Below are 25,106 nucleotides of genomic sequence, written 5' to 3' on the forward strand. Positions count from 1 at the left end.
TACAGCCGTGATCGTATAGTGGTTAGTACTCTGTGTTGTGGCCGCAGCAACCCCGGTTCGAATCCGGGTCACGGCGCTTTCCCCTTTCTTCAAACTGTCTATTTTTGAAAAAGAGGTATGTTGTTCCCTCTGGTAAGTAGTTGAACAAGATGAGAAACCAACCAGGTACTCTGGCAACATTCAAAATATCTATTTGATGTCATTACAGTATTGGCCTTGATGCATGATTTAATATGACTGATGTGTGCTTTGTGCTGTTAGTTTATCCCTTGGTGGAATTGCATTATAAGCTCAGTCAATAGATCAATACTTTATTGTCATTGTTATAAACAATGTCAATACATAACAATAACATTTTCTGAAGCATAGTTCATCTACTCTTGAAGAATTAATTATTAGCCTCCTAAGAACTTTTGAAAATTTCTGAAAAATCTGCCAAATGTTTGCAATATTTATAACATTCTTGGTAGTAAAACATTCTTCACAAGCATTTTAAGGCATTTTTTAGAAACCATGAAATGCTCAGTCATGGAGTGTAAGACATTCTTTTTGAGCTTCCGGGATTCAAGTACCTGTTCTGCTGACCAGTACTAGGTTCTGAGATCCCTTTGGAAAGGCCTCCTTCCAGACCTCAAAGGTCACCAATAGGGCAGATCTTGGTTACATTTGACGAAGTGAACCCAAAACTAATAGGAAAAGCTGAAATAGCTCAGTTGGGAGAGCGTCAGACTGAAGATCTGAAGGTCCCTGGTTCGACCCCGGGTTTCAGCACTACTCTGCGTACTTTTAAACCGGTTGTTTTTACTAATAAGCTATCTGTGGCTCTTACAATACTGAAATGGTCTCCCTGATCGCCCAGCCTTGCTGGTGGAATCCTAGCATCAGTTGTCACACACCTTTTCTCCATTTTTTAATTTGGACAACCGTTACGTTGTTTAACAGTGTATCGTTCCTAAAGCCAATGTTTGGTCTTTAACTGACCCTTACATCGGGCTGTTTCAAACACAAATTTGTCTTGGACTGTATAACTGGAAACTGAGAGTAGTAAAGCTGAGCTCAGTGTGACGTGAGGGTGCATCCAACACACTTACAGCAAAAGATTAACCACAACTCTTTCACACAGATACACTGTCTAACAATTTGAGTTTAAGGTATTGCGTTTAAACCTTCAGATGATCGCATTAACGCTCTCCCACCTGAGCTAAAGTGGATGTAAGGGATTTTTTTTTATTTCAGTTTTTCAAATGAAAGACAAAAAACAATCGCTGTTGAGAACTATCTAAATTAAATACAGGTTACAAGGACTGCTGCAGGGGGGCAAAGAGACATCTTTTGAGAAGTGTAAGGAGGCAAGCATCAACCGCCTGAACAGGTACTTGAACCCTGGACCCTCAGATTAAAAGTCTGATGCTCTGCCGACTGAGCTACCCAGGCCCTTTTCATCGCTGATTTGCCCAACATCTGAGAGAACAGCCATATTGGCAATCTCAGGTGAAATTGAATTAGTCAGGATGTTCAGTGACAAGCTGGGAACTATCAAAGCTCAAGCTCACCAATTGCTTGAACCCAAACCTCATTTGTGACAGTCGGGTCAGTTTTACATCGTCATCAACAAAGAAGGTTTTGACCAAAAAAGAAGCTCCTCCCCCGAAGTTGCCAACTCTGAGCTGGATTTAAGGTGGATGCTCCCCAGAATTTTGCCAGAAGCATTTTGCTTAATTTTTTAGAGACCCTGAAATGCTCAGTCATGGAGTGGCTGGTTCTTCCAATATTACATGTTATTACAAATGTCTGCAACTCTGTCCAATGGTTAATTAGATTTTAATAAATTGAATTCCTAAATGCAACCTGACAGCAGGACCTTCGATAGCTCAGTTGGTAGAGCAGAGGACTGTAGTTGCTGATGCTGACATCCTTAGGTCGCTGGTTCAACTCCGGCTCGAAGGATCCTTTCCCTGTTTTTATGTGACGTCATTCAAAAAAGAATCATCATAATGTCCGACATCCTAAGGAATGAAATAGTCTCCCTTACCTGCCAGCCTTGCTGGCGGAATCCTAGCATCAGTTGTCACACACCTTTTTGGTCATTTTTAATTCGGACAACTGTTACGTTGTTTAACGGTGTTTGTTGTTTTTAACTGTTACGTTAAATAACTTCCCGAAAAAAATGGAAATGAACGTACTGCCATGTTTTAGTCCATCTAATGTACTGTAGAAGCTGATGACCACATCACACCCTTCGATAGCTCAGTTGGTAGAGCGGAGGACTGTAGTTGCTCATACTGAAATCCTTAGGTCGCTGGTTCAAATCCGGCTCGAAGGATCACAATTACATTTTTATATTATGCCATTCAAAAAAAGAATCAAAATACCTCCGACATCCTGAGGACGTCTGTATAAACCATTACCGCTCGGACCTTGGCCTCTATCAGGTATGCTAATGTCCACCTTAACACCACCACAACAGCTGTATGAATCTATGAAGTGAAGGGAGAGGTCTAGAAAAAAATGTAGGCCACTCTCATGGCTGACAAGCCGTGCCAGCATGAAGCCTGCTTGTATAAGGAGCGAAACGTCATCTAGGACAAACTGAACCATCCATTTCATGACCTGAGAATACAATGACTTGGATGAATGAGGACGTCCATTGACTTTATTTGTTGGATGAGACAGAAATGTCCCCAGAACATTAGGTATTAGCACACTGAATGACATTCTCTTCCATGATGTCGTTCAAACAGAACGTGGCTTGATCAGATCGTTTAACATTAGACATCAGGAGAGCAAACACATCAATCAGGATTGGTAGCTACAGCCGTGATCGTATAGTGGTTAGTACTCTGTGTTGTGGCCGCAGCAACCCCGGTTCGAATCCGGGTCACGGCACTTTCCCCTTTCTTCAAACTGCCTATTTTTGAAAAAGAGGTATGTTGTTCCCTCTGGTAAGTAGTTGAACACGATTTGAAACCGACCAGGTACTCTGGCAACATTCAAAATATCTATTTGATGTCATTACAGTATTGGCCTTGATACATGATTTAATATGACTGATGTGTGCTTTGTGCTGTTAGTTTATACCTTGGTGTAATTGCATTATAAGCTCAGTCAATAGATCAATACTTTATTGTCATTGTTATAAACAATGTCAATACATAACAATAACAGTTTCTGAAGCATAGTTCATCTACTCTTGAAGACTTAATTATTAGCCTCCTAAGAACTTTTGAACATTTCTGAAAAATCTGCCAAATGTTTGCAATATTCATAACATTCTTGGTAGTAAAACATTCTTCACAAGCATTTTAAGGCAATTTTTTAGAAACCATGAAATGCTCAGTCATGGAGTGTAAGACATTCTTTTTGAGCTTCCGGGATTCAAGTACCTGTTCTGCTGACCAGTACTAGGTTCTGAGACCCCTTTGGAAAGGCCTCCTTCCAGAACTCAAAGGTCACCAACAGGGCAGACCTTGGTTACATTTGACGAAGTGAACCCAAAACTAATATGAGAAGCTGAAACAGCTCAGTTGGGAGAGCGTCAGACTGAAGATCTGAAGGTCCCTGGTTCGACCCCGGGTTTCAGCACTACTCTGTGTACTTCTAAACCGGTTGTTTTTACTAATAAGCTATCTGTGGCTCTTACAATACTGAAATGGTCTCCCTGATCGCCCAGCCTTGCTGGTGGAATCCTAGCATCAGTTGTCACACACCTTTTCTCCATTTTTTAATTTGGACAACCGTTACGTTGTTTAACAGTGTATCGTTCCTAAAGCCAATGTTTGGTCTTTAACTGACCCTTACATCGGGCTGTTTCAAAAACAAATTTGTCTTGGACTGTATAACTGGAAACTGAGAGTAGTAAAGCTGAGCTCAGTGTGACGTGAGGGTGCATCCAACACACTTACAGCAAAAGATTAACCACAACTCTTTCATACAGATACACTGTCTAACAATTTGAGTTTAAGGTATTGCGTTTAAACCTTCAGATGATCGCATTAACGCTCTCCCACCTGAGCTAAAGTGGATGTAAGGGATTTTTTTGGATTTCAGTTTTTCAAATGAAAGACAAAAAACAATTGCTGTTGAGAACTATCTAAATTAAATACAGGTTACAAGGACTGCTGCAGGGGGGCAAAGAGACATCTTTTGAGATGTGTAAGGAGGCAAGCATCAACCGCCTGAACAGGTACTTGAACCCTGGACCCTCAGATTAAAAGTCTGATGCTCTGCCGACTGAGCTACCTAGGCCCTTTTCATCGCTGATTTGCCCAACATCTGAGAGAACAGCCATATTGGCAATCTCAGGTGAAATTGAATTAGTCAGGATGTTCAGTGACAAGCTGGGAACTATCAAAGCTCAAGCTCACCAATTGCTTGAACCCAAACCTCATTTGTGACAGTCGGGTCAGTTTTACATCGTCATCAACAAAGAAGGTTTTGACCAAAAAAGAAGCTCCTCTCCCGAAGTTGCCAACTCTGAGCTGGATTTAAGGTGGATGCTCCCCAGAATTTTGCCAGAAGCATTTTGCTTAATTTTTTAGAGACCCTGAAATGCTCAGTCATGGAGTGGCTGGTTCTTCCATTATTACATGTTATTGCAGCAGGACCTTCGATAGCTCAGTTGGTAGAGCGGAGGACTGTAGTTGCTGATGCTGACATCCTTAGGTCGCTGGTTCAACTCCGGCTCGAAGGACCCTTCCACTAATTTTATGTGACGTCATTCAAAAAAGAATCATCATAATGTCCGACATCCTAAGGAATGAAATGGTCTCCCTTACCTGCCAGCCTTGCTGGCGGAATCCTAGCATCAGTTGTCACACACCTTTTTGGTCATTTTTAATTCGGACAACTGTTACGTTGTTTAACGGTGTTTGTTGTTTTTAACTGTTACTTTAAATAACTTCCCGTAAAAAATGGAAATGAACGTACTGCCATGTTTTAGTCCATCTAATGTACTGTAGAAGCTGATGACCACATCACACCCTTCGATAGCTCAGTTGGTAGAGCGGAGGACTGTAGTTGCTCATGCTGAAATCCTTAGGTCGCTGGTTCAAATCCGGCTCGAAGGATCACCCATTACATTTTTATATGATGTCATTCAAAAAGGAATCAAAATACCTCCGACATCCTGAGGACGTCTGTATAAACCATTACCGCTCGGACCTTGGCCTCTATCAGGTATGCTAATGTCCACCTTAACACCACCACAACAGCTGTATGAATCTATGAAGTGAAGGGAGAGGTCTAGAAAAAAATGTAGGCCACTCTCATGGCTGACAAGCCGTGCCAGCATGAAGCCTGCTTGTATAAGGAGCGAAACGTCATCTAGGACAAATTGAACCATCCAGTTGTGATCCATTTCATGACCTGAGAATACAATGACCTGGATGAATGAGGACGTCCATTGACTTTATTTGTTGGATGAGACAGAAAATGTCCCCAGAACATTAGGTATTAGCACACTGAATGAGATTCTCTTCCATGATGTCGTTCAAACAGAATGTGGCTTGAGCAAATCGTTTAACATTAGACATCAGGAGAGCAAACACACCAATCAGGATTGGTAGCTACAGCCGTGATCGTATAGTGGTTAGTACTCTGTGTTGTGGCCGCAGCAACCCTGGTTCGAATCCGGGTCACGGCGCTTTCCCCTTTCTTCAAACTGTCTATTTTTGAAAAAGAGGTATGTTGTTCCCTCTGGTAAGTAGTTGAACAAGATGAGAAACCAAGCAGGTACTCTGGCAACATTCAAAATATCTATTTGATGTCATTACAGTATTGGCCTTGATGCATGATTTAATATGACTGATGTGTGCTTTGTGCTGTTAGTTTATCCCTTGGTGGAATTGCATTATAAGCTCAGTCAATAGATCAATACTTTATTGTCATTGTTATAAACAATGTCAATACATAACAATAACATTTTCTGAAGCATAGTTCATCTACTCTTGAAGACTTAATTATTAGCCTCCTAAGAACTTTTGAAAATTTCTGAAAAATCTGCCAAATGTTTGCAATATTCATAACATTCTTGGTAGTAAAACATTCTTCACAAGCATTTTAAGGCATTTTTTAGAAACCATGAAATGCTCAGTCATGGAGCGTAAGACATTCTTTTTGAGCTTCCGGGATTCAAGTACCTGTTCTGCTGACCAGTACTAGGTTCTGAGATCCCTTTGGAAAGGCCTCCTTCCAGAACTCAAAGGTCACCAACAGGGCAGATCTTGGTTACATTTGACGAAGTGAACCCAAAACTAATATGAAAAGCTGAAATAGCTCAGTTGGGAGAGCGTCAGACTGAAGATCTGAAGGTCCCTGGTTCGACCCCGGGTTTCAGCACTACTCTGTGTACTTTTAAACCGGTTGTTTTTACTAATAAGCTATCTGTGGCTCTTACAATACTGAAATGATCTCCCTGATCGCCCAGCCTTGCTGGTGGAATCCTAGCATCAGTTGTCACACACCTTTTCTCCATTTTTTAATAGGACAACCGTTACGTTGTTTAACAGTGTATCGTTCCTAAAGCCAATGTTTGGTCTTTAACTGACCCTTACATCGGGCTGTTTCAAACACAAATTTGTCTTGGACTGTATAACTGGAAACTGAGAGTAGTAAAGCTGAGCTCAGTGTGACGTGAGGGTGCATCCAACACACTTACAGCAAAAGATTAACCACAACTCTTTCATACAGATACACTGTCTAACAATTTGAGTTTAAGGTATTGCGTTTAAACCTTCAGATGATCGCATTAACGCTCTCCCACCTGAGCTAAAGTGGATGTAAGGGATTTTTTTGGATTTCAGTTTTTCAAATGAAAGACAAAAAACAATGGCTGTTGAGAACTATCTAAATTAAATACAGGTTACAAGGACTGCTGCAGGGGGGCAAAGAGACATCTTTTGAGATGTGTAAGGAGGCAAGCATCAACCACCTGAACAGGTACTTGAACCCTGGACCCTCTGATTAAAAGTCTGATGCTCTGCCGACTGAGCTACCCAGGCCCTTTTCGACGCTGATTTTCCCAACATCTGAGAGAACAGCCATATTGGCAATCTCAGGTGAAATTGAATTAGTCAGGATGTTCAGTGACAAGCTGGGAACTATCAAAGCTCAAGCTCACCAATTGCTTGAACCCAAACCTCATTTGTGACAGTCGGGTCAGTTTTACATCGTCATCAACAAAGAAGGTTTTGACCAAAAAAGAAGCTCCTCTCCTGATGTTGCCAACTCTGAGCTGGATTTAAGGTGGATGCTCCCCAGAATTTTGCCAGAAGCATTTTGCTTAATTTTTTAGAGACCCTGAAATGCTCAGTCATGGAGTGGCTGGTTCTTCCATTATTACATGTTATTACAAATGTCTGCAACTCTGTCCAATGGTTAATTAGATTTTAATTAATTGAATTCCTAAATAACACTTGACAGCAGGACCTTCGATAGCTCAGTTGGTAGAGCGGAGGACTGTAGTTGCTGATGCTGACATCCTTAGGTCGCTGGTTCAACTCCGGCTCGAAGGATCCTTTCCCTGTTTTTATGTGATGTCATTCAAAAAAGAATCATCATAATGTCCGACATCCTAAGGAATGAAATGGTCTCCCTTACCTGCCAGCCTTGCTGGCGGAATCCTAGCATCAGTTGTCACACACCTTTTTGGTCATTTTTAATTCGGACAACTGTTACGTTGTTTAACGGTGTTTGTTGTTTTTAACTGTTACGTTAAATAACTTCCCGAAAAAAATGGAAATGAATTTACTGCCTTGTTTTAGTCCATCTAATGTACTGTAGAAGCTGATGCCCACATCACACCCTTCGATAGCTCAGTTGGTAGAGCGGAGGACTGTAGTTGCTCATGCTGAAATCCTTAGGTCGCTGGTTCAAATCCGGCTCGAAGGATCACCCATTACATTTTTATATGATGTCATTCAAAAAAGAATCAAAATACCTCCGACATCCTGAGGACGTCTGTATAAACCATTACCGCTCGGACCTTGGCCTCTATCAGGTATGCTAATGTCCACCTTAACACCACCACAACAGCTGTATGAATCTATGAAGTGAAGGGAGAGGTCTAGAAAAAAATGTAGGCCACTCTCATGGCTGACAAGCCGTGCCAGCATGAAGCCTGCTTGTATAAGGAGCGAAACGTCATCTAGGACAAACTGAACAATCCAGTTGTGATCCATTTCATGACCTGAGAATACAATGACCTGGATGAATGAGGACGTCCATTGACTTTATTTGTCGGATGAGACAGAAATGTCCCCAGAACATTAGGTGTTAGCACACTGAATGACATTCTCTTCCATGATGTCGTTCAAACAGAATGTGGCTTGAGCAGATCGTTTAACATTAGACATCAGGAGAGCAAACACATCAATCAGGATTGGTAGCTACAGCCGTGATCGTATAGTGGTTAGTACTCTGTGTTGTGGCCGCAGCAACCCTGGTTCGAATCCGGGTCACGGCACTTTCCCCTTTCTTCAAACTGTCTATTTTTGAAAAAGAGGTATGTCGTTCCCTCTGGTAAGTAGTTGAACAAGATGAGAAACCGACCAGGTACTCTGGCAACATTCAAAATATCTATTTGATGTCATTACAGTATTGGCCTTGATGCATGATTTAATATGACTGATGTGTGCTTTGTGCTGTTAGTTTATCCCTTGGTGGAATTGCATTATAAGCTCAGTCAATAGATCAATACTTTATTGTCATTGTTATAAACAATGTCAATACATAACAATAACAGTTTCTGAAGCATAGTTCATCTACTCTTGAAGACTTAATTATTAGCCTCCTAAGAACTTTTGAACATTTCTGAAAAATCTGCCAAATGTTTGCAATATTCATAACATTCTTGGTAGTAAAACATTCTTCACAAGCATTTTAAGGCATTTTTTTAGAAACCATGAAATGCTCAGTCATGGAGTGTAAGACATTCTTTTTGAGCTTCCGGGATTCAAGTACCTGTTCTGCTGACCAGTACTAGGTTCTGAGACCCCTTTGGAAAGGCCTCCTTCCAGAACTCAAAGGTCACCAACAAGGCAGACCTTGGTTACATTTGACGAAGTGAACCCAAAACTAATATGAGAAGCTGAAATAGCTCAGTTGGGAGAGCGTCAGACTGAAGATCTGGAGGTCCCTGGTTCGACCCCGGGTTTCAGCACTTCTCTGTGTACTTTTAAACCGGTTGTTTTTACTAATAAGCTATCTGTGGGTCTTGCTATACTGAAATGGTCTCCCTGATCGCCCAGCCTTGCTGGTGGAATCCTAGCATCAGTTGTCACACACCTTTTCTCCATTTTTTAATTTGGACAACCGTTACGTTGTTTAACAGTGTATCGTTCCTAAAGCCAATGTTTGGTCTTTAACTGACCCTTACATCGGGCTGTTTCAAACACAAATTTGTCTTGGACTGTATAACTGGAAACTGAGAGTAGTAAAGCTGAGCTCAGTGTGACGTGAGGGTGCATCCAACACACTTACAGCAAAAGATTAACCACAACTCTTTCATACAGATACACTGTCTAACAATTTGAGTTTAAGGTATTGCGTTTAAACCTTCAGATGATCGCATTAACGCTCTCCCACCTGAGCTAAAGTGGATGTAAGGGATTTTTTTGGATTTCGGTTTTTCAAATGAAAGAGAAAAAACAATCGCTGTTGAGAACTATTTAAATTAAATACAGGTTACAAGGACTGCTGCAGGGGGGCAAAGAGACATCTTTTGAGAAGTGTAAGGAGGCAAGCATCAACCGCCTGAACAGGTACTTGAACCCTGGACCCTCAGATTAAAAGTCTGATGCTCTGCCGACTGAGCTACCCAGGCCCTTTTCATCGCTGGTTTGCCCAACATCTGAGAGAACAGCCATATTGGCAATCTCAGGTGAAATTGAGTTAGTCAGGATGTTCAGTGACAAGCTGGGAACTATCAAAGCTCAAGCTCACCAATTGCTTGAACCCAAACCTCATTTGTGACAGTCGGGTCAGTTTTACATCGTTATCAACAAAGAAGGTTTTGACCAAAAAAAAAAGCTCCTCTCCCGAAGTTGCCAACTCTGAGCTGGATTTAAGGTGGATGCTCCCCAGAATTTTGCCAGAAGCATTTTGCTTAATTTTTTAGAGACCCTGAAATGCTCAGTTATGGAGTGGCTGGTTCTTCCATTATTACATGTTATTACAAATGTCTGCAACTCTGTCCAATGGTTAATTAGATTTTAATTAATTGAATTCCTAAATAAAACTTGACAGCAGGACCTTCGATAGCTCAGTTGGTAGAGCGGAGGACTGTAGTTGCTGATGCTGACATCCTTAGGTCGCTGGTTCAACTCCGGCTCGAAGGACCCTTCTGCTATTTTTATGTGATGTCATTCAAAAAAGAATCATTATAATGTCCGACATCCTAAGGAATGAAATGGTCTCCCTTACCTGCCAGCCTTGCTGGCGGAATCCTAGCATCAGTTGTCACACACCTTTTTGGTCATTTTCAATTTGAACAACTGTTACGTTGTTTAACGGTGTTTGTTGTTTTTAACTGTTACGTTAAATAACTTCCCGAAAAAAATGGAAATGAATGTACTGCCTTGTTTTAGTCCATCTAATGTACTGTAGAAGCTGATGCCCACATCAGACCCTTCGATAGCTCAGTTGGTAGAGCGGAGGACTGTAGTTGCTCCTGCTGAAATCCTTAGGTCGCTGGTTCAAATCCGGCTCGAAGGATCACCCATTACATTTTTATATGATGCCATTCAAAAAAAGAATCAAAATACCTCCGACATCCTGAGGACGTCTGTATAAACCATTACCGCTCGGACCTTGGCCTCTATCAGGTATGCTAATGTCCACCTTAACACCACCACAACAGCTGTATGAATCTATGAAGTGAAGGGAGAGGTCTAGAAAAAAATGTAGGCCACTCTCATGGCTGACAAGCCGTGCCAGCATGAAGCCTGCTTGTATAAGGAGCGAAACGTCATCTAGGACAAACTGAACCATCCAGTTGTGATCCATTTCATGACCTGAGAATACAATAACCTGGATGAATGAGGACGTCCATTGACTTTATTTGTCGGATGAGACAGAAATGTCCCCAGAACATTAGGTGTTAGCACACTGAATGACATTCTCTTCCATGATGTCGTTCAAACAGAATGTGGCTTGATCAGATCGTTTAACATTAGACATCAGGAGAAAACACATTATCAGTCAGGATGGGTAGCTACAGCCGTGATCGTATAGTGGTTAGTACTCTGTGTTGTGGCCGCAGCAACCCCGGTTCGAATCCGGGTCACGGCACTTTCCCCTTTCTTCCAACTGTCTATTTTTGAAAAAGAGGTATGTTGTTCCCTCTGGTAAGTAGTTGAACAAAATGAGAAACCAACCAGGTACTCTGGCAACATTCAAAATATCTATTTGATGTCATTACAGTATTGGCCTTGATGCATGATTTCTTCCATTATTACATGTTATTACAAATGTCTGCAACTCTGTCCAATGGTTAATTAGATTTTAATAAATTGAATTCCTAAATGCAACCTGACAGCAGGACCTTCGATAGCTCAGTTGGTAGAGCGGAGGACTGTAGTTGCTGATGCTGACATCCTTAGGTCGCTGGTTCAACTCCGGCTCAAGGGATCCTTTCCCTATTTTTATGTGATGTCATTCAAAAAAGAATCATCATAATGTCCGACATCCTAAGGAATGAAATGGTCTCCCTTACCTGCCAGCCTTGCTGGCGGAATCCTAGCATCAGTTGTCACACACCTTTTTGGTCATTTTTAATTTGAACAACTGTTACGTTGTTTAACAGTGTATCGTTCCTAAAGCCAATGTTTGGTCTTTAACTGACCCTTACATCGGGCTGTTTCAAAAACAAATTTGTCTTGGACTGTATAACTGGAAACTGAGAGTAGTAAAGCTGAGCTCAGTGTGACGTGAGGGTGCATCCAACACACTTACAGCAAAAGATTAACCACAACTCTTTCACACAGATACACTGTCTAACAATTTGAGTTTAAGGTATTGCGTTTAAACCTTCAGATGATCGCATTAACGCTCTCCCACCTGAGCTAAAGTGGATGTAAGGGATTTTTTTGGATTTCAGTTTTTCAAATGAAAGACAAAAAACAATCGCTGTTGAGAACTATCTAAATTAAATACAGGTTACAAGGACTGCTGCAGGGGGGCAAAGAGACATCTTTTGAGAAGTGGCGGAATCCTAGCATCAGTTGTCACACACCTTTTTGGTCATTTTTAATTCGGACAACTGTTACGTTGTTTAATGGTGTTTGTTGTTTTTAACTGTTACTTTAAATAACTTCCCGTAAAAAATGGAAATGAACGTACTGCCATGTTTTAGTCCATCTAATGTACTGTAGAAGCTGATGACCACATCACACCCTTCGATAGCTCAGTTGGTAGAGCGGAGGACTGTAGTTGCTCATGCTGAAATCCTTAGGTCGCTGGTTCAACTCCGGCTCGAAGGATCACCCATTACATTTTTATATGATGTCATTCAAAAAAGAATCATAATACCTCCGACATCCTGAGGACGTCTGTATAAACCATTACCGCTCGGACCTTGGCCTCTATCAGGTATGCTAATGTCCACCTTAACACCACCACAACAGCTGTATGAATCTATGAAGTGAAGGGAGAGGTCTAGAAAAAAATGTAGGCCACTCTCATGGCTGACAAGCCGTGCCAGCATGAAGCCTGCTTGTATAAGGAGCGAAACGTCATCTAGGACGAACTGAACAATCCAGTTGTGATCCATTTCATGACCTGAGAATACAATAACCTGGATGAATGAGGACGTCCATTGACTTTATTTGTTGGATGAGACAGAAATGTCCCCAGAACATTAGGTGTTAGCACACTGAATGACATTCTCTTCCATGATGTCGTTCAAACAGAATGTGGCTTGAGCAGATCGTTTAACATTAGACATCAGGAGAGCAAACACATCAATCAGGATTGGTAGCTACAGCCGTGATCGTATAGTGGTTAGTACTCTGTGTTGTGGCCGCAGCAACCCCGGTTCGAATCCGGGTCACGCCACTTTCCCCTTTCTTCAAACTGCATGTTTTTGGAAAAAGAGGTATGTTGTTCCCTCTGGTAAGTAGTTGAACACGATTTGAAACCAACCAGGTACTCTGGTAACATTCAAAATATCTATTTGATGTCATTACAGTATTGGCCTTGATGCATGATTTAATATGACTGATGTGTGCTTTGTGCTGTTATTTTATCCCTTGGTAAAATTGCATTATAAGCTCAGTCAATAGATCAATACTTTATTGTCATTGTTATAAACAATGTCAATACATAACAATAACATTTTCTGAAGCATAGTTCATCTACTCTTGAAGACTTAATTATTAGCCTCCTAAGAACTTTTGAAAATTTCTGAAAAATCTGCCAAATGTTTGCAATATTCATAACATTCTTGGTAGTAAAACATTCTTCACAAGCATTTTAAGGCATTTTTTAGAAACCATGAAATGCTCAGTCATGGAGTGTAAGACATTCTTTTTGAGCTTCCGGGATTCAAGTACCTGTTCTGCTGACCAATACTAGGTTCTGAGACCCCTTTGGAAAGGCCTCCTTCCAGAACTCAAAGGTCACCAACAGGGCAGATCTTGGTTACATTTGACGAAGTGAACCCAAAACTAATAGGAAGAGCTGAAATAGCTCAGTTGGGAGAGCGTCAGACTGAAGATCTGAAGGTCCCTGGTTCGACCCCGGGTTTCAGCACTACTCTGTGTACTTCTAAACCGGTTGTTTTTACTAATAAGCTATCTGTGGCTCTTACAATACTGAAATGGTCTCCCTGATCGCCCAGCCTTGCTGGTGGAATCCTAGCATCAGTTGTCACACACCTTTTCTCCATTTTTTAATTTGGACAACCGTTACGTTGTTTAACAGTGTATCGTTCCTAAAGCCAATGTTTGGTCTTTAACTGACCCTTACATCGGGCTGTTTCAAACACAAATTTGTCTTGGACTGTATAACTGGAAACTGAGAGTAGTAAAGCTGAGCTCAGTGTGACGTGAGGGTGCATCCAACACACTTACAGCAAAAGATTAACCACAACTCTTTCATACAGATACACTGTCTAACAATTTGAGTTTAAGGTATTGCGTTTAAACCTTCAGATGATCGCATTAACGCTCTCCCACCTGAGCTAAAGTGGATGTAAGGGATTTTTTTGGATTTCAGTTTTTCAAATGAAAGACAAAAAACAATCGCTGTTGAGAACTATTTAAATTAAATACAGGTTACAAGGACTGCTGCAGGGGGGCAAAGAGACATCTTTTGAGATGTGTAAGGAGGCAAGCATCAACCGCCTGAACAGGTACTTGAACCGTGGACCCTCAGATTAAAAGTCTGATGCTCTGCCGACTGAGCAACCCAGGCCCTTTTCGACGCTGATTTGCCCAACATCTGAGAGAACAGCCATATTGGCAATCTCAGGTGAAATTGAATTAGTCAGGATGTTCAGTGACAAGCTGGGAACTATCAAAGCTCAAGCTCACCAATTGCTTGAACCCAAACCTCATTTGTGACAGTCGGGTCAGTTTTACATCGTCATCAACAAAGAAGGTTTTGACCAAAAAAGAAGCTCCTCTCCCGAAGTTGCCAACTCTGAGCTGGATTTAAGGTGGATGCTCCCCAGAATTTTGCCAGAAGCATTTTGCTTAATTTTTTAAAGACCCTGAAATGCTCAGTTATGGAGTGGCTGGTTCTTCCATTATTACATGTTATTACAAATGTCTGCAACTCTGTCCAATGGTTAATTAGATTTTAATAAATTGAATTCCTAAATGCAACCTGACAGCAGGACCTTCGATAGCTCAGTTGGTAGAGCAAAGGACTGTAGTTGCTGATGCTGTCATCCTTAGGTCGCTGGTTCAACTCCGGCTCGAAGGATCCTTTCCCTGTTTTTATGTGATGTCATTCAAAAAAGAATCATCATAATGTCCGACATCCTAAGGAATGAAATGGTCTCCCTTACCTGCCAGCCTTGCTGGCGGAATCCTAGCATCAGTTGTCACACACCTTTTTGGTCATTTTTAATTTGGACAACTGTTACGCTGTTTAACGGTGTTTGTTGTTTTTAACTGTTACGTTAAATAACTTCCCGAAAAAAATGGAAATGAACGTACTGCCATGTTTTAGTCCATCTAATGTACTGTAGGAGCTGATGACCACATCACACCCTTCGATAGCTCAGTTGGTAGAGCGGAGGACTGTAGTTGCTGATGTTGTCATCCTTAGGTCGCTGGTTCAAATCCGGCTCGAAGGATCACCCATTACATTTTTATATGATGTCATTCAAAAAGGAATCAAAATACCTCCGACATCCTGAGGAGGTCTGTATAAACCATTACCGCTCGGACCTTGGCCTCTATCAGGTATGCTAATGTCCACCTTAACACCACCACAACAGCGGTATGAATCTATGAAGTGAAGGGAGAGGTCTAGAAAAAAATGTAGGCCACTCTCATGGCTGACAAGCCGTGCCAGCATGAAGCCTGCTTGTATAAGGAGCGAAACGTCATCTAGGACGAACTGAAGAATCCAGTTGTGATCCATTTCATGACCTGAGAATACAATGACCTGGATGAATGAGGACGTCCATTGACTTTATTTGTCGGATGAGACAGAAATGTCTCCAGAACATTAGGTGTTAGCACACTGAATGACATTCTCTTCCATGATGTCGTTCAAACAGAATGTGGCTTGATCAGATCGTTTAACATTAGACATCAGGAGAGCAAACACATCAATCAGGATTGGTAGCTACAGCCGTGATCGTATAGTGGTTAGTACTCTGTGTTGTGGCCGCAGCAACCCTGGTTCGAATCCGGGTCACGGCACTTTCCCCTTTCTTCAAACTGTCTATTTTTGAAAAAGAGGTATGTTGTTCCCTCTGGTAAGTAGTTGAACACGATTTGAAACCGACCAGGTACTCTGGCAACATTCAAAATATCTATTTGATGTCATTACAGTATTGGCCTTGATGCATGATTTAATATGACTGATGTGTGCTTTGTGCTGTTAGTTTATCCCTTGGTGAAATTGCATTATAAGCTCAGTCAATAGATCAATACTTTATTGTCTTTGTTATAAACAATGTCAATACATAACAATAACATTTTCTGAAGCAGAGTTCATCTACTCTTGAAGACTTAATTATTAGCCTCCTAAGAACTTTTGAAAATTTCTGAAAAATCTGCCAAATGTTTGCAATATTCATGACATTCTTGGTAGTAAAACATTCTTCACAAGCATTTTAAGGCAATTTTTTAGAAACCATGAAATGCTCAGTCATGGAGTGTAAGACATTCTTTTTGAGCTTCCGGGATTCAAGTACCTGTTCTGCTGACCAGTACTAGGTTCTGAGACCCCTTTGGAAAGGCCTCCTTCCAGAACTCAAAGGTCACCAACAGGGCAGACCTTGGTTACATTTGACGAAGTGAACCCAAAACTAATAGGAAAAGCTGAAATAGCTCAGTTGGGAGAGCGTCAGACTGAAGATCTGAAGGTCCCTGGTTCGACCCCGGGTTTCAGCACTTCTCTGTGTACTTTTAAACCGGTTGTTTTTACTAATAAGCTATCTGTGGCTCTTACAATACTGAAATGGTCTCCCTGATCGCCCAGCCTTGCTGGTGGAATCCTAGCATCAGTTGTCACACACCTTTTCTCCATTTTTTAATTTGGACAACCGTTACGTTGTTTAACAGTGTATCGTTCCTAAAGCCAATGTTTGGTCTTTAACTGACCCTTACATCGGGCTGTTTCAAACACAAATTTGTCTTGGACTGTATAACTGGAAACTGAGAGTAGTAAAGCTGAGCTCAGTGTGACGTGAGGGTGCATCCAACACACTTACAGCAAAAGATTAACCACAACTCTTTCATACAGATACACTGTCTAACAATTTGAGTTTAAGGTATTGCGTTTAAACCTTCAGATGATCGCATTAACGCTCTCCCACCTGAGCTAAAGTGGATGTAAGGGATTTTTTTGGATTTCAGTTTTTCAAATGAAAGACAAAAAACAATCGCTGTTGAGAACTATCTAAATTAAATGCAGGTTACAAGGACTGCTGCAGGGGGGCAAAGAGACATCTTTTGAGATGTGTAAGGAGGCAAGCATCAACCGCCTGAACAGGTACTTGAACCCTGGACCCTCAGATTAAAAGTCTGATGCTCTGCCGACTGAGCTACCTAGGCCCTTTTCGACGCTGATTTGCCCAACATCTGAGAGAACAGCCATATTGGCAATCTCAGGTGAAATTGAATTAGTCAGGATGTTCAGTGACAAGCTGGGAACTATCAAAGCTCAAGCTCACCAATTGCTTGAACCCAAACCTCATTTGTGACAGTCGGGTCAGTTTTACATCGTTATCAACAAAGAAGGTTTTGACCAAAAAAGAAGCTCCTCTCCCGATGTTGCCAACTCTGAGCTGGATTTAAGGTGGATGCTCCCCAGAATTTTGCCAGAAGCATTTTGCTTAATTTTTTAGAGACCCTGAAATGCTCAGTTATGGAGTGGCTGGTTCTTCCATTATTACATGTTATTACAATTGTCTGTCCAATGGTTAATTAGATTTTAATAAATTGAATTCCTAAATGCAACCTGACAGCAGGACCTTCGATAGCTCAGTTGGTAGAGCGGAGGACTGTAGTTGCTGATGCTGACATCCTTAGGTCGCTGGTTCAACTCCGGCTCGAAGGATCCTTTCCCTGTTTTTATGTGATGTCATTCAAAAAAGAATCATCATAATGTCCGACATCCTAAGGAATGAAATGGTCTCCCTTACCTGCCAGCCTTGCTGGCGGAATCCTAGCATCAGTTGTCACACACCTTTTTGGTCATTTTTAATTCGGACAACTGTTACGTTGTTTAACGGTGTTTGTTGTTTTTAACTGTTACTTTAAATAACTTCCCGAAAAAAATGGAAATGAACGTACTGCCATGTTTTAGTCCATCTAATGTACTGTAGAAGCTGATGACCACATCAGACCCTTCGATAGCTCAGTTGGTAGAGCGGAGGACTGTAGTTGCTCATGCTGAAATCCTTAGGTCGCTGGTTCAAATCCGGCTCGAAGCATCACAATTACATTTTTATATTATGCCATTCAAAAAAAGAATCAAAATACCTCCGACATCCTGAGGACGTCTGTATAAACCATTACCGCTCGGACCTTGGCCTCTATCAGGTATGCTAATGTCCACCTTAACACCACCACAACAGCTGTATGAATCTATGAAGTGAAGGGAGAGCTCTAGAAAAAAATGTAGGCCACTCTCATGGCTGACAAGCCGTACCAGCATGAAGCCTGCTTGTATAAGGAGGGAAACGTCATCTAGGATAAACTGAACAATCCATTTCATGACCTGAGAATACAATGACCTGGATGAATGAGGACGTCCATTGACTTTATTTGTTGGATGAGACAGAAATGTCCCCAGAACATTAGGTATTAGCACACTGAATGACATTCTCTTCCATGATGTCGTTCAAACAGAATGTGGCTTGAGCAGATTTTTTTAACATTAGACATCAGGAGAGCAAACACATTATCAATCAGGATGGGTAGCTACAGCCGTGATCGTATAGTGGTTAGTACTCTGTGTGGTGACTGCAGCAATCCCTTCGATAGCTCAGCTGGTAGAGCGGAGGACTGTAGTTGCTAATGCTGACATCCTTAGGTCGCTGGTTCAACTCCGGCTCGAAGGATCCCTTAAGTGTTTTTATGTGATGTCATTCAAAAAAGAATCATAATAATGTCCGACATCCTAAGGAAAAAGGTGGAGTGCCATCTCCGGGTTGGGGAAAAAGTACCTCGGAGTCTTGTTCTCGATTGAGGGAAGAGTGGATCGTGAGATCGACATCCTCACCTATGGTCGTGAGCTTTGGGTTATGACCGAAAGAACAAGATCACGGGTACAAGCGGCCGAAATGAGTTTCCTCCGCCGAGTGGCTGGTTTCTCCTTTAGAGAAAGGGTGAGAAGCTCTGTCATCCGGGAAGAGCTCAAAGTAAAGCCGCTGCTCCTCCACATGGAGAGGAGCCAGATGAGGTGGTTCGGGCATCTGGTCAGGATGGCACCCGAACGCCTCCCTAGGGAGGTGTTTAGGGCACGTCCGATCGGTAAGAGGCCGCGGGCTACTGGCTCTGAGATCCCCATGGAAAGGCCTCCTTCCAGCCCTCAAAAGTCACCAACTTTTATTACAAATGTCTGCAACTCTGTCCAATGGTTAATTAGATTTTAATCAACGGAATTCATAAAGATAAAATGACAGCAGGACCTTCGATAGCTCAGTTGGTAGAGCGGAGGACTGTAGTTGCTAATGCTGACATCCTTAGGTCGCTGGTTCAACTCCGGCTCGAAGGATCCCTTAACTGTTTTTATGTGACAGCATTAAAAAAAAATCATAATAATGTCCGACATCCTAAGGAAGAGGGTGGAGTGAGCCATGATCATATAGTGGTTAGTACTCTGTGTTGTGGTCGCAGCAATTTATCCCTTGTACTGTTCTGCTGACCAATACCAGCCTCTGAGACCCCTTGGAAAGGCCTCCTTCCAGCCCTCAAAAGTCACCAACAGGGCAGACCTTGGTTACATTTGAAAAAGTGAACCCAAAAACCATGTGTATAGCTAAAATTGCTCAGTTGGGAGAGCGTCAGACTGAAGATCTGAAGGTCCCTGGTTCAAACCCGGGTTTCAACACAACTGTGGGATCTTCTTAACCAGTTGTTTCTACTAAGTAGACTTCTGTGGCTCTTACTCTACTGAAATGGTCTCCCTGACCTGCAGTCTTGCTGGCGGAATCCTAGCATTAGTTGTCACACACCTTTCCCTCATTTTTAATTGGGACAACCATTACGTTGTTGAATGATGTATTGTCCCTTAAGCCAATGTCTGGTCTTTAACTGACCCTTACCTGTATCAAAGATACATTTGTTGCCTCAGGGGTTTGTCTTGGACTGTATAACGTGAAACTGCGAGTAATAAAGCTGGGTTCAGTGTGACATGAAGGTGCATCTAAAGATTAACCACAACTTTTTCCTACAAGTAAATCAATCAAATCGGTCAATAAACATTGATGCCTCATAAAGTGACAAAACAAATCGGAGTTAGCATCACTTGACCACTTGATCGAAAGAGACTTTGTCTAGAGTCACTCCTAAATCTTGTTAAGAAGTGTTAATATCATGTCAAAAAGTAAGGCTATCAGTCATTTTTTTTAATAGTTTTTTAGCATCTCTCGTGTACTGTAGAAGCTGGTTCTTCCATCTTTAATTACAAATGTCTGCAACTCTGTCCAATGGTTAATTAGATTTTAATCAATGGAATTCCTAAAGATAACAGACAGCAAGACCTTCGATAGCTCAGTTGGTAGAGCGGAGGACTGTAGTTGCTAATGCTGGCATCCTTAGGTCGCTGGTTCAACTCCGGCTCGAAGGACCCCTTAACTCTTTTTATGTGACGTCATTCAAAAAAGAATCATAATAATGTCCAATATCCTAAGGAAACGGGTAGAGTGAGCCATGATTGTATAGTGGTTAGTACTCTGTGTTGTGTTCGCAGCAATCCTGGTCATGGCATTTTACCCTTTTTTCAAACTGACTTTTTTTGAAAGAGAGGTATTTTGTTCCTTCTGGTAAGTGGTTGAACAAGATCTGAAACCAACCAGATACTTTGGCAAAATTCAAAATATCTATTTTATGTCATTACAGTATTGGCCTTGATGCATGATTTAATATGACTGATGTGTGCTTTGTGCTGTCAGTTTATCCCTTGTACTGTTCTGCTGACCAATACTAGGCTCCGAGACCCCTTGGAAAGGCCTCCTTGCAGCCCTCAAAAGTTACCAACAGGGCAGACCTTGGTTACATTTTAAAAAGTGAAGCCAAAGCATTGTTAGTATAGCTGAAATAGCTCAGTTGGGAGAGCGTCAGACTGAAGATCTGAAGGTCCCCGGTTCGACCCCGGGTTTCAGCACAATTCTGCGTTCTTTTTCATTTCTCCTAAACCTATCAACTATTGAAATGTTCTTAAAAATTCCACCCAATGTTTGCAATATTCATGTTATTTTTGGTAGCAAAATATTCAATGACTCATTTCGGTATATTTTCAGTTGAAAAATAAACATTCAAAATGTCTACATAAAAGATTGTCAAAACGTACATGGTCAAAGTTTGAGCTTTAAAAACACTTTTGAGAGTTCAATTAGGTTTGACGCACATAAGGTCAGTCAATAAATATTGACGCCTAATACACAAAACACAAAAATCCGAGTTAGCATCACTTGACCACTTGATCGAAAGAGACTTTATCTAGAGTCACTCCTAAATCTTGTTAAAAAAGTGTTAATATCATAATGTCAAAAAGTAAGTAACTTTTTTTAGTTTTTTAGCGTCTCTCGTGTACTGTAGAAGCTGGTTCTTCCATTATTATCTTTTATTCCTAAAGAAAAAGCAATGGTAAGGCCTTCGATAGCTCAGTTGGTAGAGCGGAGGACTGTAGTTGCTAATGCAGACATCCTTAGGTCGCTGGTTCAACTCTGGCTCGAAGGATCTGTTGATTGTTTTTATGTGAAGTCATTCAAAAAAGAATCATAATAATGTCCGACATCCTAAGGAAAAAGGTGGAGTGCCATCTCCGGGTTGGGGAAAAAGTACCTCAGAGTCTTTTTCACGAGTGAGGGAAGAGTGGATGGTGATATCGACAGGCGGATCGGTGCGGCGTCTTCAGTAATGCGATCGCTGTATCGATCCTTTGTGGTAAAGAAGGAGCTGAGCCGGAAGGCAAAGCTTTCAATTTACCAGTCGATCTACATTCCCATCCTCACCTGTGGTCATGAGCTTTGGGTTATGACCGAAAGAACAAGATCACGGGTACAAGCGGCCGAAATGAGTTTACTCCGCAGAGTGGCGGGGCTCTCCCTTAGAGATAGGGTGAGAAGCTCTGTCATCCGGGAGGAGCTCAAAGTAAAACCGCTGCTCCTCCACATCGAGAGGAGCCAGATGAGGTGGTTTGGGCATCTGGTCAGGATGACCAGAAGACATCTGGAAGACATCTACCTATTTGGAACCGTAATCGCTGGGCATCTGCTGATTGGGCTGGGCATTGATCTGGTGTGTCGTCAAATGGACGATACACCAGATGGGTTTCTGTACAACAGTTATCCAAATATTAGTACAATGAATTGCTAGAGAGTAAACTGCTGTAGACCCTTCGATAGCTCAGTTGGTAGAGCTGAGGACTGTAGTTACTCATGCTGAAATCCTTAGGTTGATACAGACCCTTCGATAGCTCAGTTGGTAGAGCTGAGGACTGTAGTTACTCATGCTGCAATCCTTAGGTTGATACAGACCCTTCGATAGCTCAGTTGGTAGAGCTGAGGACTGTAGTTACTCATGCTGAAATCCTTAGGTTGATACAGACCCTTCGATAGCTCAGTTGGTAGAGCGGAGGACTGTAGTTGTTCTGCTGAAATCCTTAGGTCGCTGGTTCAAATCCGGCTCGAAGGATCACCCGTTACATTTTTATGTGATGTCATTCAAAAAAGAATCAAAATAATGTCTGACGTCCGTTCAAAACCATTACCACTATGACATTGGCCTCTATCAGGTATCCTTTGGTCATACCAGTCTCTATAAGACAGGTGTGTTTCTGGCATGATGTCGTTCAAACAGATTGTCGCTTTAACAGATCGTCTAACATTAGACATCAGGAGAGCAAACACTCTACCAATCAAGATGGGGAGCTACAGCCGTGATCGTATAGTGGTTAGAATCCGGGACATGGTATTTACCCTTGCTTCCCCTCAGGCAGGAGACTACGGTCCATCCAGACCCACACCTCCCGCCACCTGAACAGTTTTTTCCCCCTCGGCCATCAGGCACATGAACAATAACAAGACCTGATAGCTCAGTTACAGCTCATGTTATTACCTATTCTGTGTTATATGTGTTTTATGTTGCACCATTGCACCAAGAGTTTCAGGTTCGATCCCTGCTTCCGCCATCCTATTCACTGCTGTTGTGTCCTTGGGCAAGACACTTTACCCACCTGCTCCCAGTGTCACCCATACTGGTTTAAATGTAACTTAGATATTGGGTTTCACTATGTAAAAGCGCTATATAAATATATTTCACTTCACTTCACACATATTAGTTTGCAATAATTGTCGGCTCACATTGAGTAATTTGTGCCTTTGTTGTGCATTTCCAATAAAAAAAAGTTAAAACAGCTGTGGGTCTTCCAATTGTGACCAATAAAAAATAATTTACACAAATGACCATATTTTAAACATTTATAAAAACGTTATAGTTTGTTGGCATTTGTTTTGTTCTAAAGTCATCCATTCTACACGGCACACAATATTAAAACTTTTATTTTTAATTTTATTTTTTTAAATATAAGAATGCATCTCATCTGACGTAACGAGGGCTTTTGAAACATGCGTCATAGTTTGAAAGCTGTATTCATTTTTAAACGACACTTCATGGACTGACCATGTGGTGGCGGTAGCTTGCGTTTCGCCGATTGTCCGCAGAAGAAGAAAAGGTTTCCGCCTTTTACCGGAAGTACATTCGCTCAACTTTGCCGGAGTAAAGTCGCTAACACGTGAGTACAAAATGATTTATTTTCTTTCTCTTTCGGTTAGCTACTGACTTTAAATTCCTCACCGTCAGGTTAGGACGTTTTTAATACTCGAATTCCTTTGCTAGAACGTTGCAATGTTGTGCCTGTTCACGTATTTAACCCTCACTCGAACAGCCTTTAAATAATAATAAACCTGCAAAAAGGCAGCAGACCATTACGTCACATTTGTAATTATTTATATAAATACACTAACGATGACGTATAATAACATTAGAGATGCGTTTGTAAAATTCCAGATTTGCATGTGCGCCTAAATACATGTTGGGTCAATAATATATGTGATTGACAGGTGATCAATCCAAGGTGTACGAAGTATACCAATATTTTTGGTACTAGTACCATAATGTATTCCGATACTTAACTACGTAGGATAAAAACACTGAATATTGACAACATATAAACGTCACCCCCCCTCACCATCGTAATATTTTACAATATTATTATTATTATTATTACAATATTTTACAATATTAACTATGAAGGATAAAACACTGAATATTGACAACATATGAACGCCACCCCCCCTCTCCATTTTAATATTTTACAATATTATTATTATTATTATTACAATATTTTACAATATTAACTATGAAGGATAAAACACTGAATATTGACAACATATGACCATCACCCCCCCTCACTATCGTAATATTTTTCAATATTATTATTATTATTATTACAATATTTTACAATATTAACTATGAAGGATAAAACACTGAATATTGACAACATATGAACGTCACCCCCCCACCATCATAATATTTTACAATATTATTATTACTACAATATTTTACAATATTAACTATAAAGGATAAAACACTGAATATTGACAACATATGAACGCCACCCCCCTCTCCATTGTATTTTACAATATTATTATTATTACAATATTTTATAATATTAACTATGAAGGATAAAACACTGAATATTGACAACATATGAACGTCACCCCCCCTCACCATCTAAAATTTTACAATATTATTATTACAATATGTTACAATATTAACTATGAAGGATAAAACACTGAATATTGACAACATATGAACGTCACCCCCCCTCACCATCGTAATATTTTTCAATATTATTATTATTATTATTACAATATTTTACAATATTAACTATGAAGGATAAAACACTGAATATTGACAACATATGAACATCACCCCCCCTCACCATCGTAATATTTTTCAATATTATTATTATTATTATTACAATATTTTACAATATTAACTATGAAGGATAAAACACTGAATATTGACAACATATGAACGTCACCCCCCCCACCATCATAATATTTTACAATATTATTATTATTACAATATTTTACAATATTAACTATGAAGGATAAAACACTGAATATTGACAACATATGAACGCCACCCCCCTCTCCATTGTATTTTACAATATTATTATTATTATTATTATTA

General features: G+C 40.9%; 1 protein-coding gene and 38 non-coding genes across 39 annotated transcripts in view; 34 read left to right on the forward strand and 5 right to left on the reverse strand.

Moving 5' to 3' along the window:
* Nucleotides 1-4: 4 nt before the first annotated feature.
* trnah-gug (transfer RNA histidin (anticodon GUG)) lies at nt 5-76 on the forward strand. The gene has a single exon. It is a non-coding gene; the product is annotated as a tRNA-His (tRNA).
* A 622-nt stretch (nt 77-698) lies between these two features.
* trnaf-gaa (transfer RNA phenylalanine (anticodon GAA)) lies at nt 699-771 on the forward strand. Its single transcript has one exon. It is a non-coding gene; the product is annotated as a tRNA-Phe (tRNA).
* Nucleotides 772-1,361: 590 nt separating this feature from the next.
* Nucleotides 1,362-1,434, reverse strand: trnak-uuu (transfer RNA lysine (anticodon UUU)). The gene has a single exon. It is a non-coding gene; the product is annotated as a tRNA-Lys (tRNA).
* A 426-nt stretch (nt 1,435-1,860) lies between these two features.
* trnay-gua (transfer RNA tyrosine (anticodon GUA)) lies at nt 1,861-1,947 on the forward strand. The gene is given in 2 exon segments: nt 1,861-1,897; nt 1,912-1,947. It is a non-coding gene; the product is annotated as a tRNA-Tyr (tRNA).
* Nucleotides 1,948-2,236: 289 nt separating this feature from the next.
* On the forward strand, nt 2,237-2,323 carry trnay-gua (transfer RNA tyrosine (anticodon GUA)). The gene is given in 2 exon segments: nt 2,237-2,273; nt 2,288-2,323. It is a non-coding gene; the product is annotated as a tRNA-Tyr (tRNA).
* A 491-nt stretch (nt 2,324-2,814) lies between these two features.
* trnah-gug (transfer RNA histidin (anticodon GUG)) lies at nt 2,815-2,886 on the forward strand. The gene has a single exon. It is a non-coding gene; the product is annotated as a tRNA-His (tRNA).
* A 623-nt stretch (nt 2,887-3,509) lies between these two features.
* On the forward strand, nt 3,510-3,582 carry trnaf-gaa (transfer RNA phenylalanine (anticodon GAA)). Its single transcript has one exon. It is a non-coding gene; the product is annotated as a tRNA-Phe (tRNA).
* Nucleotides 3,583-4,172: 590 nt separating this feature from the next.
* On the reverse strand, nt 4,173-4,245 carry trnak-uuu (transfer RNA lysine (anticodon UUU)). The gene has a single exon. It is a non-coding gene; the product is annotated as a tRNA-Lys (tRNA).
* Nucleotides 4,246-4,603: 358 nt separating this feature from the next.
* Nucleotides 4,604-4,690, forward strand: trnay-gua (transfer RNA tyrosine (anticodon GUA)). Its single transcript is given in 2 exon segments — nt 4,604-4,640; nt 4,655-4,690. It is a non-coding gene; the product is annotated as a tRNA-Tyr (tRNA).
* A 289-nt stretch (nt 4,691-4,979) lies between these two features.
* On the forward strand, nt 4,980-5,066 carry trnay-gua (transfer RNA tyrosine (anticodon GUA)). The gene is given in 2 exon segments: nt 4,980-5,016; nt 5,031-5,066. It is a non-coding gene; the product is annotated as a tRNA-Tyr (tRNA).
* Nucleotides 5,067-5,569: 503 nt separating this feature from the next.
* trnah-gug (transfer RNA histidin (anticodon GUG)) lies at nt 5,570-5,641 on the forward strand. Its single transcript has one exon. It is a non-coding gene; the product is annotated as a tRNA-His (tRNA).
* Nucleotides 5,642-6,263: 622 nt separating this feature from the next.
* trnaf-gaa (transfer RNA phenylalanine (anticodon GAA)) lies at nt 6,264-6,336 on the forward strand. The gene has a single exon. It is a non-coding gene; the product is annotated as a tRNA-Phe (tRNA).
* A 589-nt stretch (nt 6,337-6,925) lies between these two features.
* Nucleotides 6,926-6,998, reverse strand: trnak-uuu (transfer RNA lysine (anticodon UUU)). The gene has a single exon. It is a non-coding gene; the product is annotated as a tRNA-Lys (tRNA).
* A 426-nt stretch (nt 6,999-7,424) lies between these two features.
* On the forward strand, nt 7,425-7,511 carry trnay-gua (transfer RNA tyrosine (anticodon GUA)). The gene is given in 2 exon segments: nt 7,425-7,461; nt 7,476-7,511. It is a non-coding gene; the product is annotated as a tRNA-Tyr (tRNA).
* A 289-nt stretch (nt 7,512-7,800) lies between these two features.
* On the forward strand, nt 7,801-7,887 carry trnay-gua (transfer RNA tyrosine (anticodon GUA)). Its single transcript is given in 2 exon segments — nt 7,801-7,837; nt 7,852-7,887. It is a non-coding gene; the product is annotated as a tRNA-Tyr (tRNA).
* A 502-nt stretch (nt 7,888-8,389) lies between these two features.
* Nucleotides 8,390-8,461, forward strand: trnah-gug (transfer RNA histidin (anticodon GUG)). Its single transcript has one exon. It is a non-coding gene; the product is annotated as a tRNA-His (tRNA).
* A 623-nt stretch (nt 8,462-9,084) lies between these two features.
* Nucleotides 9,085-9,157, forward strand: trnaf-gaa (transfer RNA phenylalanine (anticodon GAA)). Its single transcript has one exon. It is a non-coding gene; the product is annotated as a tRNA-Phe (tRNA).
* Nucleotides 9,158-9,747: 590 nt separating this feature from the next.
* On the reverse strand, nt 9,748-9,820 carry trnak-uuu (transfer RNA lysine (anticodon UUU)). The gene has a single exon. It is a non-coding gene; the product is annotated as a tRNA-Lys (tRNA).
* A 427-nt stretch (nt 9,821-10,247) lies between these two features.
* trnay-gua (transfer RNA tyrosine (anticodon GUA)) lies at nt 10,248-10,334 on the forward strand. The gene is given in 2 exon segments: nt 10,248-10,284; nt 10,299-10,334. It is a non-coding gene; the product is annotated as a tRNA-Tyr (tRNA).
* A 289-nt stretch (nt 10,335-10,623) lies between these two features.
* trnay-gua (transfer RNA tyrosine (anticodon GUA)) lies at nt 10,624-10,710 on the forward strand. The gene is given in 2 exon segments: nt 10,624-10,660; nt 10,675-10,710. It is a non-coding gene; the product is annotated as a tRNA-Tyr (tRNA).
* Nucleotides 10,711-11,214: 504 nt separating this feature from the next.
* Nucleotides 11,215-11,286, forward strand: trnah-gug (transfer RNA histidin (anticodon GUG)). Its single transcript has one exon. It is a non-coding gene; the product is annotated as a tRNA-His (tRNA).
* A 251-nt stretch (nt 11,287-11,537) lies between these two features.
* trnay-gua (transfer RNA tyrosine (anticodon GUA)) lies at nt 11,538-11,625 on the forward strand. Its single transcript is given in 2 exon segments — nt 11,538-11,575; nt 11,590-11,625. It is a non-coding gene; the product is annotated as a tRNA-Tyr (tRNA).
* A 764-nt stretch (nt 11,626-12,389) lies between these two features.
* Nucleotides 12,390-12,476, forward strand: trnay-gua (transfer RNA tyrosine (anticodon GUA)). The gene is given in 2 exon segments: nt 12,390-12,426; nt 12,441-12,476. It is a non-coding gene; the product is annotated as a tRNA-Tyr (tRNA).
* A 1,197-nt stretch (nt 12,477-13,673) lies between these two features.
* On the forward strand, nt 13,674-13,746 carry trnaf-gaa (transfer RNA phenylalanine (anticodon GAA)). The gene has a single exon. It is a non-coding gene; the product is annotated as a tRNA-Phe (tRNA).
* A 1,089-nt stretch (nt 13,747-14,835) lies between these two features.
* Nucleotides 14,836-14,922, forward strand: trnay-gua (transfer RNA tyrosine (anticodon GUA)). The gene is given in 2 exon segments: nt 14,836-14,872; nt 14,887-14,922. It is a non-coding gene; the product is annotated as a tRNA-Tyr (tRNA).
* A 289-nt stretch (nt 14,923-15,211) lies between these two features.
* trnay-gua (transfer RNA tyrosine (anticodon GUA)) lies at nt 15,212-15,298 on the forward strand. Its single transcript is given in 2 exon segments — nt 15,212-15,248; nt 15,263-15,298. It is a non-coding gene; the product is annotated as a tRNA-Tyr (tRNA).
* Nucleotides 15,299-15,800: 502 nt separating this feature from the next.
* Nucleotides 15,801-15,872, forward strand: trnah-gug (transfer RNA histidin (anticodon GUG)). Its single transcript has one exon. It is a non-coding gene; the product is annotated as a tRNA-His (tRNA).
* Nucleotides 15,873-16,495: 623 nt separating this feature from the next.
* Nucleotides 16,496-16,568, forward strand: trnaf-gaa (transfer RNA phenylalanine (anticodon GAA)). The gene has a single exon. It is a non-coding gene; the product is annotated as a tRNA-Phe (tRNA).
* Nucleotides 16,569-17,158: 590 nt separating this feature from the next.
* Nucleotides 17,159-17,231, reverse strand: trnak-uuu (transfer RNA lysine (anticodon UUU)). The gene has a single exon. It is a non-coding gene; the product is annotated as a tRNA-Lys (tRNA).
* A 418-nt stretch (nt 17,232-17,649) lies between these two features.
* Nucleotides 17,650-17,736, forward strand: trnay-gua (transfer RNA tyrosine (anticodon GUA)). Its single transcript is given in 2 exon segments — nt 17,650-17,686; nt 17,701-17,736. It is a non-coding gene; the product is annotated as a tRNA-Tyr (tRNA).
* Nucleotides 17,737-18,025: 289 nt separating this feature from the next.
* trnay-gua (transfer RNA tyrosine (anticodon GUA)) lies at nt 18,026-18,112 on the forward strand. The gene is given in 2 exon segments: nt 18,026-18,062; nt 18,077-18,112. It is a non-coding gene; the product is annotated as a tRNA-Tyr (tRNA).
* Nucleotides 18,113-18,655: 543 nt separating this feature from the next.
* trnay-gua (transfer RNA tyrosine (anticodon GUA)) lies at nt 18,656-18,742 on the forward strand. The gene is given in 2 exon segments: nt 18,656-18,692; nt 18,707-18,742. It is a non-coding gene; the product is annotated as a tRNA-Tyr (tRNA).
* Nucleotides 18,743-19,311: 569 nt separating this feature from the next.
* trnay-gua (transfer RNA tyrosine (anticodon GUA)) lies at nt 19,312-19,398 on the forward strand. The gene is given in 2 exon segments: nt 19,312-19,348; nt 19,363-19,398. It is a non-coding gene; the product is annotated as a tRNA-Tyr (tRNA).
* Nucleotides 19,399-19,661: 263 nt separating this feature from the next.
* Nucleotides 19,662-19,734, forward strand: trnaf-gaa (transfer RNA phenylalanine (anticodon GAA)). Its single transcript has one exon. It is a non-coding gene; the product is annotated as a tRNA-Phe (tRNA).
* A 651-nt stretch (nt 19,735-20,385) lies between these two features.
* Nucleotides 20,386-20,472, forward strand: trnay-gua (transfer RNA tyrosine (anticodon GUA)). Its single transcript is given in 2 exon segments — nt 20,386-20,422; nt 20,437-20,472. It is a non-coding gene; the product is annotated as a tRNA-Tyr (tRNA).
* Nucleotides 20,473-20,936: 464 nt separating this feature from the next.
* trnaf-gaa (transfer RNA phenylalanine (anticodon GAA)) lies at nt 20,937-21,009 on the forward strand. The gene has a single exon. It is a non-coding gene; the product is annotated as a tRNA-Phe (tRNA).
* A 488-nt stretch (nt 21,010-21,497) lies between these two features.
* On the forward strand, nt 21,498-21,584 carry trnay-gua (transfer RNA tyrosine (anticodon GUA)). Its single transcript is given in 2 exon segments — nt 21,498-21,534; nt 21,549-21,584. It is a non-coding gene; the product is annotated as a tRNA-Tyr (tRNA).
* Nucleotides 21,585-22,455: 871 nt separating this feature from the next.
* Nucleotides 22,456-22,541, forward strand: trnay-gua (transfer RNA tyrosine (anticodon GUA)). Its single transcript is given in 2 exon segments — nt 22,456-22,492; nt 22,506-22,541. It is a non-coding gene; the product is annotated as a tRNA-Tyr (tRNA).
* Nucleotides 22,542-23,519: 978 nt separating this feature from the next.
* LOC133665191 (nucleolar protein 9) overlaps nt 23,520-25,106 on the forward strand; it is a 29,358-nt gene continuing 27,771 nt past the window's right edge. The window contains exon 1 of the mRNA XM_062070430.1: nt 23,520-23,640. The gene's annotated coding sequence lies outside the window, so the exon portion shown is untranslated. The remainder of the gene's footprint in view (nt 23,641-25,106) is intronic.

The sequence above is a fragment of the Entelurus aequoreus genome, linkage group LG14 (genome assembly GCF_033978785.1).
Source record: "Entelurus aequoreus isolate RoL-2023_Sb linkage group LG14, RoL_Eaeq_v1.1, whole genome shotgun sequence".
Taxonomy (NCBI): Eukaryota; Metazoa; Chordata; class Actinopteri; order Syngnathiformes; family Syngnathidae; genus Entelurus; species Entelurus aequoreus.